General features: G+C 39.6%; 1 protein-coding gene across 3 annotated transcripts in view; it reads left to right on the forward strand.

Moving 5' to 3' along the window:
- The window catches only part of aven (apoptosis, caspase activation inhibitor), a 132,798-nt gene that overhangs the window by 46,075 nt on the left and 74,223 nt on the right, over positions 1 to 12,500 (forward strand). The gene's annotated exons all lie outside the window — the stretch shown is intronic.

Consider the following 12,500-nt stretch of genomic DNA (forward strand, 5'->3'; position numbering starts at 1 on the left):
TGTATAATATTGAGGTAGAAAACTGGGTGGGGATCTCAGGCACAGTTTTAAGCTGGTTCAAGTCATATCTACAAGATAGGAACTATTTTGTTTCCATTGGTGACTTTGTATCAGAACCAACCAACGTAGTAACGTGTGGAGTCCCCCAAGGTTCAATCTTGGGGCCGACTTTATTTAACATCTATATATATCCACTAGGACAAATCATGCAAAATAATAACATTGACCATCATTGCTATGCCGACGACACCCAAATCTATGTAGCGCTATCACCAAATGACTATCCCCCCATAGATCTTCTGTGCCAGTGCATTGAGCAAGTCAAACACTGGATGTGCCAAAATTTCCTACAACTAAATGAAGATAAAACTGAGATAATTGTTTTTGGTGCTAAAAAAGAAAGGTTTAAAGTCATCCAACACATGTTGTGCTGTGAAGCACTTTGAGTCTGCCTTGTGTATGAAAAGTGCTATACAAATAAAGTTGCCTTGCCTTGCCTAGAATTTAGGATTGCGCAATGTATATAATTTGAGTCAGGGGTTCCTAACCTTTTTGACCTCGGGGCCCAACTTTTCCACTACTGTACAGAGGGACCCGGGGGCCCACTCAAATATTACACTGAATTAGTAATCTTACTTTTAATGGTAGTCAATAATTATGTCTAACCTACTTATCGTTTACAAACGTATCAAATGATATGTAACCATGTGTTAATCACAAAGATGATCCAAATATACGGTACTGCATTAGGAAGGGACATCAATAACTGACCAAAAATGAATTGACATACAAATTAGGCTGTGTGGTTTACCGTTATTACGAATTATACTCGTATCTTTTATAAAGAAAAATGTATTTGAGATAATACCACCATACCAGTGTATGTAATTCTTAAAGGGGAACTGCACTTTTTTTGGAATTTTGCCTATGATTCACAATAGTTATGTAAGACAAGTGTGTGTGTGACAATCATTGGTACTTTAACTTTTAACAAGAACATATTTGTATGTCTTTTTTTTGTGCATTCTAAATATTAAGTAAATGTGATCAAACGTCCACTTACAATGGAACCTCTAGGAGTCGCTCTATTCTGCCTATAAAGTGCTTAAAAAACATTCAAACACCCCCGTTAAGGTTTATATACATGATGTAAGTATACATGTAATGTAATAACATTTATAACCACATTTAATATTTACGTATTTTGCTCACTTTAAGCATACGGCGGCGCATTCATTTAAAAAACGCATCACAACGTCAGCTGTTTTCTTCAACATGCGTCGTGTCTTTCTCACCATTTCTGGGTCTAAATTGGCTGTCCAAGAGTACCAACTTGTCGGATTACTTCCTTGTCCTTCTACTATCAAGGTGAGAGGCATTACTAATGGTTTAAAATAAACGTTCATGATCACCGAGGCGAGGAAGCAGCTCACCAGCCGGTGATGTCAACATAGGGACACACGCTAGTGATCACGGCGCTGCTATAAATAGTTTGTCTACGTTAGCGCTTATAATATCACTGAAACTTGGTTAATTTTTTTTTAGTCAGGAGTATTGTTGTCGGTTTTTAGAAGGTTATTTATTGGGTTTTAAGGGCGGAATGGAGGACCTCTCATTGGCTCCATTGTAAGCGGACTTGTCTTTACGAGTTAGAAGGCATTTTATTAAAAATACATCCGTCGACTTGTCTTCTATAATGATTGTGAACGACAGGCAAAATTCCCCCCCCAAAAAATGCATGTTTTGAGTGCTGTGGGTGCTGTGCCCTTCCTCCTCCACGCACCGAGCGAGGCGGGGTAGGAGCTGCTCCCACTTGACACAAACTCCACAGTATGAGCAGTGTGAAGCATTAGGGGTGTCAAAAAAAACTATTTTTAATTTTTTTTAGTTTACTTTTTTCAATCTGTCCTGTGCAGCCACTCAGGCAAATCATATTGTTGATGTACAGTAGATGCCCATATCTGCTGTACAGATTTATTTTACAAAAGAGAAATGTTGGATACTTCTCTTGTTGCCTTATTTGTATTTGACTTTATTAAATGTTTCGGTAAAATGTTATGAGAAAAAAAAACAGTTAAGTAATATATAACATTTTTTCAGAGCTATATATCTATTTTGTGGAGGAATTAAGTCAATCATAGAACTAGCACCAAATGTTATTAAAAAGTATTGATTTTGAATAGAGAATTGTCTTGAATCGATTCTCAATCGAATAGATACCCAGAAGAATCCAATCCAATCAAATTGTGTGGTGCCCAAATATTCACAGCCCTATGAAGCATACCTGTCAACCTTCCCCTTTATGCCGAGAAATCACGTATTTTGACCTTATTTCCTGACGTTTTGCCGATCCTGTTTCCCCCCCAGATTTTTTCAATTAAAAAAGAAACCTCAGCAGTATTGCCAGCGATCGGGTCTGTTTGTCTCCAGCCTCGGCAGCACTTGGCATCACCCGGGGCATTACGCGTTCATGACGGTAGCCTGTTGAGTTTCAATTTACGTGATTCTATCAAATCAACAGGGCGAGAAACATGGTTGTGCTTGACGACAGGGAATACTTTTCTGCCAAAATACTTTGTGTAACTAGATATGTTCCCAGTAGCATAGTATTCAGTAAAAATAAAGTCATAGGTACAGTATATTTAATATTTGGGGCCACTGCAACATTACACACATTTTGAACAGTAACAGTGTTTGAATCTAGGAAAGTAAAACACTATATTTTAATCAAGTGATTCTTTGGCGTACCACTAGATGGAGCCCGCGTACCACTAGTGGTACTGGTACCACAGTTTGAAAATCATTGGTATACACAATCTGAAAGGGTGTTTAACTGTAGTGGCAATATTGTCAGCTGCCACACAGCATCCTGCAGTTGACAGCATGATGACCTTAACTTATAAGGGGAACAAGGGTCTTTTTTTTTTCTTTTTTTCCCCGGTATTTTTTAATTAAACATTTTTTTTTGTCATAAAAAAGTGAGTATAAATGGGGGAGGGAGGTTTTTTGGGTTGGTGCACTAATTGTAAGTGTATCTTGTTTTTTATGTTGATTTAATAAAAAAAAAAAAAAAATAAAATAAATATTTTTTATTTTTTATTTTTTATTTATTTCTTGTGCGGCCCGGTACCAATCGATCCACGGACCGGTACCGGGCCGCAGCCCTGCCCTGCGGTTAAGAAACATGGGTGTAAGTAAATGGTGTAAACTTGGTCGACGATAGAGCTTTAAATACTTTTGTCATATTGTGATAATGCATGTTGAGAAAACGTGTGCCATACATTTGACAGCAACAAGCTAACTAGCTAGCTAGTGCGAAGCCGCTTCTAAGTCAGCCATGGCGGCAAATAAACTACATATCTTGCAAGTATCATCACTGGAAGACGAGGAATAGCTAAACATGCTACATTACACACAGTGGGAGGATGTGCTAACTGCTAAGCTAGAGCTCTTGAATCTAAACAGAGGTGGGCGAATCATTACAAATGTCGACAGTAACGATAGCAAGCATAGTGTCAATATATGGTCAATACTTCAGTGGATATATCGGTATTTTTTATTATCAAAAATATTTTGTCGTTTTTGTTGTTGTTTACAAACTCAGGAAATAGGGTTATGGTCACAGCAGGGCTTTTAAGGGCAAAAACCAAAAGATTGAAATCAGAGCCAATAGTAGGAAATAATTTAAATATTTAATTGATATTGTTACACTGCAATCCTGTGTATTTGTCCTAATTGTGATCCAAAATGGAATCATTCATCGATCTTAAAAATGTTTAGTATCTATTGGCATGATGATACTGCCCTTATAATTACTTGGTATTGGATCGATATTCAAATTTGTGGTATCACCCAAAACGAATGTAAACAAACAACAGAAACAACATTGAAAAAATATTACTGCCACCAAAGTTTACACTTTGGAAATATGCTTGAAATATGCCCATACTTTGTTGGTGCAAAAGAATATTGATAAACTGATTAGCAAAATAAAGCACACACATAAAATGCAACTAATGTCGTGTTCTTACGTTTGTTACAATTAGTTAGCTTTTTATTGGCTTGTGCACCGAACTCTTGACGCTTAACATGACACTTACAAACCCCTCAAAAATGTTGTCTGGCGTTTTGTACAGGTGTTATGAAGTTTCATAGTCGCAAAGGCACTTCCATAATTCCTTAATACTGTACACATTTTTTTTTTAAACAGATACAGGACTGTGTCAGAAAATGAGAATATTGTGATAAAGTTCTTTACTTTCTGTAATGCAATTAAAAAAACAAAAACGTCATACATTCTGGATTCATTACACATCAACTGAAATATTGCAAGCCTTTTTATTATTTTAATATGGCTGATAATGGCATACAGTTTAAGAAAACTCAAATTCCATCTCAAAAAGTTAGAATATTTCCTCAGACCAAGTTAAAAAAAAAAGATTTATAACAAAACAAAATCAAACATTTGAAAATGTCAATTAATGCACTCAGTACTTGGTTGGGAATCCTTTTGCACGGATTACTGCATCAATGCGGCGTGGCATGGAGGCAATCAGCCTGTGGCATTGCTGAGGTGTTATGGATGCCCAGGATGCTTCAATAGCGGCCTTTAGCTCATTTGCATTATTGGGTCTGGTGTCTTTCAGCTTCTTCTTCACAATACCCCACACATTCTCTGTGGGGTTCAGGTCAGGGGAGTTGGCAGGCCAATCGAGGACAGTAATGCCATGGTCAGTACACCAGTTACTGGTGGTTTTGGCACTGTGGGCAGGTGCCAGATCATGCTAGAAAATGAAATGATCATCTCCATAGAGCTTTTCAACAGATGGAAGCATTTAGTGCTCTAAAATCCCTAGAAGCGTCTGACTTGGGCTATGGAAAAGAAGCACTGGACAGTTGCAGAGTGGTCCAGAGTCCTGTTTTCAGACGAAAGCAAGTTTTGTATTTAATTTGGAAGTGAAGGCGCTAGAGTCTGGAGGAAGGCTGGAGAGGAGCAAAATCCAAGTTGCTTGAAATCCAGTGTGAAGTTCCCACAGTCAGCAATGGTTTGGGGAGCCATGTAAGCTGCTGGTGTTGGTCCACTGTGTTTCATCAAGTCCAGAGTCAATGCAGCTGTGTACCAAGAGATTTATTATTATTATTTGTTATACATCTTTTTTTTTTAACTTGGTCTGAGGAAATATTCAAATTTTTTGAGATGGGATTTTTGAGTTTTCTTAAGCTGTATGCCATAATCAGCAATATTAAAAATAATAAAAGGCTTGCAATATTTCAGTTGACGTGTAATGAATCCAGAATGTATGACATTTTAGTTTTTTTAATTGCATTACAGAAAATAAAGAACTTTATCACAATATTCTAATTTTCTGAGACAGTCCTGAACATGCGTTCGGCGGAAAAAGACATAGGCTACACCTAAGGACAACACCCCTTTCGTGCTTTTTAGTTCAGTTTTTAGCTATAAATTTCATCTTGTCTCCCAAGTGTGAAGAAGACTGTTCTGGCGGCAGTGTGTCAAAGAAAAGAAAAGTGAAATTATACATCTTAAAACGGTTTAGTAAAGAAATCAACAATGGTCCAAGCAGCTCGAATGCTGAGACCATCATGAAGGATAAAGATGGCCGTCTTAAACATGTGAAAGGGTCTTCTACTACATTTCAGTGATAACTAAGCAGGGTTGTCATAGTTGTGGTGTCATTAGGGATAGGTACCATTCACATTTCACAACTGATATGGCAGCAATTCTTGGTATCTGGGAATCGATACCGATAGTACCAATTTTCGGTACTTCTGTGTGTTATTAATATTGCTTTGATGATAAAATCTAATTTTTTTTATTGCTACATTTAAAAATGAGCCGATTATAACTGATGTCAAGTTGTTGTATCTTGTTGTATTCTGACACCTCTGAGTCTCAATTACAGTTGGAAGTTCAAGACATTAGATGGCAGTAGTAGTTTATGGTGTGTTGGCTTGTCAGTTCATTCTTTGCAGTCAAGTCTTTGTGTGGGTTAATACTGTAAGTACTGTACTTATTATGCGCCAGCTGTTTGATTGTAACATGCATCTTAGTTGTAGTTTTCATTAACAAATTTGGAGGTTTTGGCATCGCCTTGTATCGCTAATGCTAATCAGTAGCATGTCAATAGTAAAGCCAATGTACATTAGCGTCAAGCTAGCACATTTTTCGAAAAGTGGAGCTTTCCTTAACTTACGTTGGAGCGTTTTTCGAGTCAATTTCTTTGTTGGAATTGAAAATTGTAACATTAACGAGAGGTAGTTTGACTGAGTCAAAGAGCCGGCAACCGCGCGCGCAACCCAGGTACCGAAACATAACACCAGTGGATTTTATGTGAATCCCTGTTTTGGTTGGTGCCAAAAAGTACCGTATTTGGTGCCCACTTCTAGGTGTCATTATTGAAACCTCCAAATTGCAAATGTAATTTTCTTAGCTTTAGAAAATCTTTATTTCCGAGAATCACAGCTGCCACAGATTGTGTAAATATTTGAAATTGCCTTTCTTTAATACACACATACCGTACATGTTTCTGTCAACTCCTAAGCCCTCAGCCTACTATTGATTCCTTGGGAATGCAATACAAGAACTGTTTTCCACGCACTGGATCCCTGGGGGGATTTGTGTAATGAGCCGTACGGATAGACAGTGACTACTCGACTTCCGTAGCTGGCACACATCAAAAGCTTCCACCGACACATTTGCCCTCCATGACACATGTCTGTTGATGACCACAATGTGATTTGTATTTACTGTATGTACAGTACCACTAAGAGTATTAACAGTCTCTGTACCCCTCAAGATGGGTTTTGTCTGATTGATCCTGTGTTTTGCAAAAGTTGAGGATTAAAAGACTGACAAAACAAGAATGTAGTCTAAGGGCTCGGATGTTTGAAAGGAATCCAATCATCACAGCAAGATATCCCCTGCTGTCTGGTTAATGTGTCCACATGCTGGGATGAACGTTTCATGCCCAGAATTACTAACGGTGTTAGTAACTGTAACCTCTCGGTGGCATCTTCTAATATGGATGTTTGTCAACTGATCTAATATGGTTGTGTTATCTTTCTGTGCCTTTGAGGTCGTTGCAAGGAATCACTGGGAGATGCAGCCTGCCTACTCGGAAAAAAAGCGCGGGACCACTGTGGGTTAAAAAATAAACTGGCAATCTTCTGGAACACGATGGTCAAGCTGGCAGTGAAACAGTCGACAACCCAACCTTGATAGTAATGGGAGTTAGGGAATTAGTAGGGCTGGGCGATATGGCTAAAAACTGTATCACCATATGAGTATTTTATATCAGGCAGTATCTATATGTATTATAATTATTATTAATATAACAGTATCAAAATCTCACTGTACGATATCATCACGGTATTAAGCCCATGGTACCATATTATTGTTGTACATATCCAAAAAGGAAAAAGACTTAAAAATGTTAGTGTGTAAAAAAACATAACGCTCAAATGTTCTAATCATATTTTTACTATAAACAGTTTGTGTGTGTGTGCGTGTGTGTGTGTGTGTGTGTGTGTGTGTGTGTGTGTGTGTGTGTGTGTGTGTGTGTGTGTGTGTGTGTGTATATAAATATACACTACCGTTCAAAAGTTTGTGGTCACATTGAAATGTCCTTATTTTTGAAGGAAAAGCACTGTACTTTTCAATGAAGATAACTTTAAACTAGTCTTAACTTTAAAGAAATACACTCTATACATTGCTAATGTGGTAAATGACTATTCTAGCTGCAAATGTCTGGTTTTTGGTGCAATATCTACAAAAGTGTATAGAGGCCCATTTCCAGCAACTATCACTCAGTGTTCTAATGGTACAATGTGTTTGCTCATTGGCTCAGAAGGCTAATTGATGATTAGAAAACCCTTGTGCAATCATGTTCACACATCTGAAAACAGTTTAGCTCGTTACAGAAGCTACAAAACTGACCTTCCTTTGAGCAGATTGAGTTTCTGGAGCATCACATTTGTGGGGTCAATTAAACGCTCAAAATGGCCAGAAAAAGAGAACTTTCATCTGAAACTCGACAGTCTATTCTTGTTCTTAGAAATGAAGGCTATTCCACAAAATTGTTTGGGTGACCCCAAACTTTTGAACGGTAGTGTAACTACTTTCAGTTAAGTGTCTTTAAAGTGACAATAGGTGTAATAAATGTAAAACAGTAATGCTCACGTTGGTGTCTTTCAGCGTTTAAACTGTGTCCTCTGTAGTGGACGTCTATATCACTTTGAAAAATGCTGATTTTCATAGAAGTTAGCTGACAAGTTAATGCATACTTGCCAACCTTGAGACCTCCAATATCGGGAGGGGAGGGGGGGGGGGCGTGGTTGGGGGCGTGGTTATTTACAGCTAGAATTCACCAACTCGAGTATTTCATATATATATATATATATATATATATATATATATATATATATATATATATATATATATATATTTATTTTATTTACATAGAAAGAAAAAAAAAAACTTGAATTTCAGTGTTCCAGTGGCTATCCATTAGATGGCAGCATTGTCCTGTTTAACTTCTCCGTTCATGATGAGTATATCATTTCGGCCGCCATGTGTGTAATTTCCTCGTTCTTCTGCTTCGTCTCCTTGTTGTGTGCGCAGTTGTGCACTCTATAAAAGCCCTAGATGTTATGACGTCTTTGGGCAGGCAAGCTGTTTTATATTGTGGGAAAGCGGACGTGAGAAAAGGCTGTCCCCACTCAGTCTCAGGTCCGCATTGAGCTGGAGGGGGCGTGGCCTCCAGCTCCGGCTGAATACCGGGAGTTTGTCGGGAGAAAATCTCTGCCGGGAGGTTGTCGGGAGAGGCGCTGAATATCGGGATTCTCCCGCTAAAAACGGGAGGGTTGGCAAGTATGAGTTAATGTTTAATATTGAAAATTTCTCACAAATTGATGCTTGGCCTCTTTGTCATCAAATATATTTTCCGGGTGGTGGTTTATCAAGTAGCTTCTCATATTACTTATGTTCCCCGCAGTGCAGTGTCACCAAACTTTTTTTTTTTTTGTCCTCACTGGTGCATTTCGTACTTAAAACATGTATAACAAATCAATTTAAACCAAGAGTTGATTCAATGTTACTGAAAAAAATGTGGGTTAAAACATCTCAACTTCTGACCGGCTTTTTGTGTCGCCTTGGAAACACTCCAGACTAAGGCGGAGACTTTGCCTTGCAGTATGCAGACCACAGAGTTTGTGTTTCCACCAGGGTTTGTTTGTCTGTCTGTTAGAAACATACTGTAACTCAAAAGGTTATGGATGGATTTTAATGAAAACTTCAGGAAATGTCGAAAAACAATCCTTTCTCTTTCCTTTACGACCTCCGACAAGCGGCCCTCGCCCACTCGCGCTGCGCAGGAAATTTTGGGAGATGTTGTTTACTTCCTGGCCGGCCAATTTGAAAGTGCCAGCTAAAAACTACGCTGACCAAGTTTTCATTTTATACCGTCACATTTCATGGTATTATTGTGATGGTTTTGATACCCCTAAATACCGCAGTTTTTATAATACCATTACACCCCTAATAATTATTGATATTTTAGGACCTATTGAAAATAAGACCAGGAGAAAATTATAGTAAATGTAAACATTTTTATTTGAAATATAACCTTCCTCTGATTATAATCCCCTCAACTATCAAGGCAGAAAGGAAAGGAACTATGTGCACATGGAAAACAATCAATGTAAACAACATTCTGAAATCACAATCAATATTTAACACAAACCTCTTAAAATGAAGGTGCAAAAATAAGGACTAATTATTTTCTGCAGGTTTAGTGCCAGGAAGTTACGGCTGTGCTCTAAAGTGTGAGCGCAGATAATGTGGTGTGGCATTACCGGTCTTGGTGGGGTGGAGCACCTTGCATAATTAACGGACCACATTGTTCTGACTACGGTCTGTTTTAAAAAAAAAATCCCAAAGAAATGCCATACTGTCAAGGGGAATTTTTATGAACAATGTATTCGCTCTCTGCAGCACTTATTTTCTCTTCTCACTCCATGCAAATAAACAACCGTGAGACGGCAAGATGGCACAACCAAACTTGGCTCTTAGCGTATCAGTGATCACTTCCTGCGTTGCTGGGTTACCAGGGGGCAAGTACCTTTGTTCACGCAACCAACCTTGCTTCACAACTTCCGGTTGCTTCCGACATAGAAGAGAAAAAAATATATAATATATAACATATAAAAAATATTCAAGAGGTAGTCACCTGAAATGATTTTCACTTCACAGGTGTGCTTGAAGCTCATCGAGAGAATGCCAAGAGTGTGCAAAGCAGTAATCAGAGCAAAGGGTGGCTATTTTGAAGAAACTAGAATATAAAACATGTTTTCAGTTATTTCACCTTTTTTTGTACATAACTCCACCTGTGTTCATCCATAGTTGTGATGCCTTCAGTGACAATCTACAGTTTAAATAGTCATGAAAATAAAGAAAACACATTGAATGAGGAGAAGGTGTGTCCAAACTATTGGCCTGTACTGTATATCACACCATATTAATTGTCATATACATAGAAATAGACCCATATGAAAAAAGTTAGACAGGCTCCTAATTTAGCTGCTGACATATTGCTTAATTTCCTGGTATTTTCTAAACACGATGTTTGATGATTTTGTTCAAAACTTTTATGGACAGAATTTCTAGGTGCAGTCAGAGTGTTAAGGGGATCCGGTTTGGTGGCTGCAGGATTCGGTCTCTGCTTTTTGCAAATTATGTGATCCTGGTGACTTCATCTGGCCAGGATTTTCAGCTCTCACTGGATCGGTTTGCAGCCGAGTGTGAAGCGACTGGGATGAGAATTAGTACCTTCAAGTCCGAGTCCATGGTTCTCACCTGGAAATGATTGGAGTGCCATCTCCGGGGTCGGGGAGGAGATCTTGCCCCAAGTGGAGGAGTTCAATTACCCCAGGGTCTTGTTCATGAGTGAGGGAAGAGTGGATCGTGAGATCAACAGGCGGATCTGTGCGGCGTCTGCAGTGATGCGGATCTGTCTGCGGACGCTGTATCGATCCGTCGTGGTGAAGAAGGAGCTGTGCCAGAAGGCAAAGCTTTCAATTTATCGGTCAATCTACGTTCCCATCCTCACCTATCGACGTCCCATTGGGGTTGTGAGTTTTTCCTTGCCCTTATGTGGGCTCTGTATCGCGGATGTCGTTGTGGCTTGTGCAGCCCTTTGAGACACTTGTGATTTAGTGCTATATAAATAAACATTGATTGATTTGATTGATTGACCTATGGTCACGATCTTTGGGCTATGACCAAAGGGACATGATCACGGGTACAAGCGGCCAAAATGAGTTTCTTCCGTCGGGTGGCGGGCTATCCCTTAGAGATCGGTTGAGAAGAGGAGCCAGATGAGGTGGTTCGGGCATCTGGTCAGGATGCTCCCTGGGGAGGTGTTTATGGTGCGTTCGTCCGGTAGGAGGCCACAGGGAAGACCCAGAACACTTTGGGGAAACAATGTCTCCCGGCTTGCCTGGGAACGCCTCGGGATCCCCCGGGAGGAGCTGGACAAAGTGGCTGGGGAGAGGGAAGTCTGGGTTTCCCTGCTTAGGCTGCTGCCCCCTTGACCCGACCTCGGATAAACGGAAGAGGATGGATGGATAGATGGATAAATGATTCAGTTTTTTATCACAATTCTAATCAGACAAAATAGCACTGAAACAATATCAATTAACTATTCAAATTATTTCCTTCTCCCCTTGTATTACATACTGTACAAGTTTCTAATAAACTCAATAGTAATAAAAAAAACTTGATAGCGCATATACAGGTACACATGTTGACACAGAAACCACAAGACCTGCAACAGGAGGGGAGTGGGCAGGCATCCGGCCCAAAGCTGCCAGCCACTAGTGGTGCTGCTCCGTTGTCCGTCATACCACGTGGCTTCAAAGGCAGTAGGGTGGTGGTATGTGTGCATATGGAGTCATGGTCCACGGTGTAGGCCTGGAGTTGCTCTGCATGCAGTGGCAAAGGAACAGAGTTTCTTTCCAGTTCTTGTTGACAGGAAAGGAGTTTGTTTTGTTTTCGCTGCACTGTCCCCTTGGGGGAATTTTAAAGCAACAACCCTGGCATGTAGCACCCAGGGAAAACAATCAAGGTTAGAATGTTTATGTTTGAGCAAGCAAAAACAAATGTAAACTTTTTACTCTAAATTGTCTATTTCTGGTCCTCATATTCATTCTGCAGGTTCGACTGTACGATCTTATCCACAATCACAAAAGTCAGAGTTTCCACAGTTCTGCCCACATCCTCCAATCATTCGTGGCAGCTTTGGGGCACCTTGAATGGCTGCCACCATCAGGGCAACGCTTACTCTAATCAGCAGATGTCCTGTTATCATGATTCCTAATAGGTAGATATTGTCAACGTCCTCGACTGAAAGAGTCGGCACTCCTCTTCTCCCAGGAGTCCGTTGTGTGTCCAGTAACAACCATTCTGACAGGACAGACAGGTT

The sequence above is a fragment of the Entelurus aequoreus genome, linkage group LG23, assembly GCF_033978785.1.
Source record: "Entelurus aequoreus isolate RoL-2023_Sb linkage group LG23, RoL_Eaeq_v1.1, whole genome shotgun sequence".
Taxonomy (NCBI): domain Eukaryota; kingdom Metazoa; phylum Chordata; class Actinopteri; order Syngnathiformes; family Syngnathidae; genus Entelurus; species Entelurus aequoreus.